Source organism: Gnatocerus cornutus, unplaced genomic scaffold (genome assembly GCF_029298725.1).
Source record: "Gnatocerus cornutus isolate USDA-ARS CGAHR unplaced genomic scaffold, icGnaCorn1.1 ctg00000181.1, whole genome shotgun sequence".
Lineage (NCBI taxonomy): Eukaryota > Metazoa > Arthropoda > Insecta > Coleoptera > Tenebrionidae > Gnatocerus > Gnatocerus cornutus.
In genome coordinates this window covers 101,911-104,147 of record NW_028275514.1, presented here as the reverse complement: position 1 = coordinate 104,147, position 2,237 = coordinate 101,911, and the positions used below count along the sequence as shown (strand labels likewise).

The 2,237-nt window shown below is 42.1% G+C and overlaps 1 non-coding gene across 1 annotated transcript; it reads right to left on the bottom strand.

Moving 5' to 3' along the window:
• Positions 1-287: 287 nt before the first annotated feature.
• On the bottom strand, positions 288-407 carry LOC148165830 (5S ribosomal RNA). The gene has a single exon (XR_015771145.1). It is a non-coding gene; the product is annotated as a 5S ribosomal RNA (ribosomal RNA).
• Positions 408-2,237: the final 1,830 nt, after the last annotated feature.

Genomic DNA, 2,237 nt, shown 5'->3' with positions numbered 1-2,237 from the left:
TGCGTCTTCTTTTGCCCGGTGAATTGGCGAAGCACGCCGTTTCTGAAGGAACCAAGGCCGTCACCAAATACACCAGTTCAAAATAAATCCTCCTCGAGCAGCTTGGAAGTTGGTTGGAAAAAAAAGAAAAAAAAATCGGTTCTTTTCAGAACCACAAATTCAACTCGAACGAATTAAAAATTTTCGTCTTCATACTATATAAGTTCCTGAGAGAAAATATAAATAGTGAAAAATATATTTAAAAAAAGTTTGACATCAGAAATGTTAATAAAAAAAGAAAAGAGTAGAGACAACGGCACGCGGTGTTCCCAAGCGGTCACCCATCCAAGTACTGACCGCGCCCGACGTTGCTTGACTTCGGTGATCGGACGAGAACCGGTAGTTTTCAACGTGGTATGGTCGTTGCCTGGTAAAATTTTCCAAGATGGTACGTTGACGATTTTTTGTGATTGTTCGATCGTTTGGATGTGACATTTTTCGATGGTACACATGTCAGAAAATGTACAAGATTTAAAAGAAGAAAAAAAAAAAATTTTTTTTTGCGAGTCGTTTTTTAGTTTTTTTTTTGCGACAAAATGACGAAAAAAAAAAACTCGTATGAGGCGTTAAATTAAATTGTTCGTTTGACGATCTCAACGAGTCACTTGCGATTAACGTAATTTAAAATTTGAGAACTTACTTACTCACTTGCTTGCTTAGATGGAAATAGCACCCACTTGAAGTAAACGCCGACACGGACCGGAGATGAATAAACTCCGAACGGACGGGGTTAATTCATGAACTGACCGTAGTACGGTCGAAGGTTCGCCGCCGCCGCTACCTGCTTTCTTTCTTAGAACTGATAACAGAGTTGGTTTCTTTGTCTGTTCATTCATCGAAATTCCCACCACTCTGGCCGGGCCGGGCGGGGTGGGTGTGTGTTGTTTCATGATTTGTTCTCTTCTCGATTTATTCTTTTTCCGACGTCGTTCGATTCATAGAGATGTTTTCGTCGAAAGTGTGGTCGCGTTTACATTGCATTAAAATTTAATTTGTTCCAGTGCGACGATGAAACAAGAAAAAAGTTTCAAGTAAGTACGCACGCACGCACACCTACATATTTCATTTTTTAAATCTTTCGACGTTCGTAGTTTCTGCTCGAAATGTCGACTAATAGTAGGGAATGTTTTGTTGATTTGTTTGTTTTTCGTTTTTGAGAAGAACAAATGAAAATTTCGTTGGATTTCTGTCGACCGACGACCGACTGAAAATCCGCCGACATCGACGTAGTTTTATTTAGAGTGTCTGAAAAATGCAAACAATGCAAGATTTCCGTATTTTTGTTGGTTTGTGGTGTTTGGGGAGTTTTTTTTATGATTATAAAATGGTTTCGTCGAGAAAAATTGCTTCTTTCGCAATGAATTGGCAAGAAAAATTAAAAAACTCGTCCGTTCCCGTCGCTGGATGTTCGACGGTGGTCCGTCTGATTTTCCCTTTATTTTCGTAAAATTGACGAGAATTTCGCCGTCAAAACTGTTTTCGGTGATGTTTCGATGATGGGATTTCGTCGTGTGAGGTAATTTTTGAGGAAAAAATGTCGATTTTGCGAAAAAAGTCGTTCGAAAAGTCCGTTCGTCGTACAAATTCGTTTCTCATGGTCGAGTCCGAAATTGACATCGTTTTTTTTCCGACCTGTTCGTCAAGATCGTTTTCAAAAATCAACTCCTACGAAAGGCGAAGGTTTTATCTTCGTTCTTGAAAAAATTCGACCTTCTCGGACGTCATCTTCGACCGTTTGTGAATTTTTTTCCTACACTCTGCAGGTTCGTCGGTCGTCGCTCCGATCCGTGCTGCGTCTCTTTGCGAGGCGATTTTCGAAAAGATCGCACGTACTTTTCGACCGATTCGTTCGTGAAACTTGTAGAGGATGCTTCCAAGTTTGTCTGGTCGAAAGCGGAACTTTCCTGTTATTCGTGGAAAACGCGTAACGTCGGCGTCGAACTTGGATGTCATCTCCTTGTTTCGGAGGGTCTTTGTTCGAGTCGACGTTCGATCGGTCCTTGTTCGCTTTTGGAGGTCGGCTGGTCGTCCGGGAAAACTTGAGGTTATTCAGGAGGCCATCGCCGACCGAATCGCTCATGTTCCCGCACCCGGAGGCGGTGATCTTCGCGTAAAGAGAACGATGCCATCACGCGAAAGCTGTATTCGAGGCCCACTGAATTTTCTAACTCGACGAGAAGGCTCTCGTTTAGTCCGCG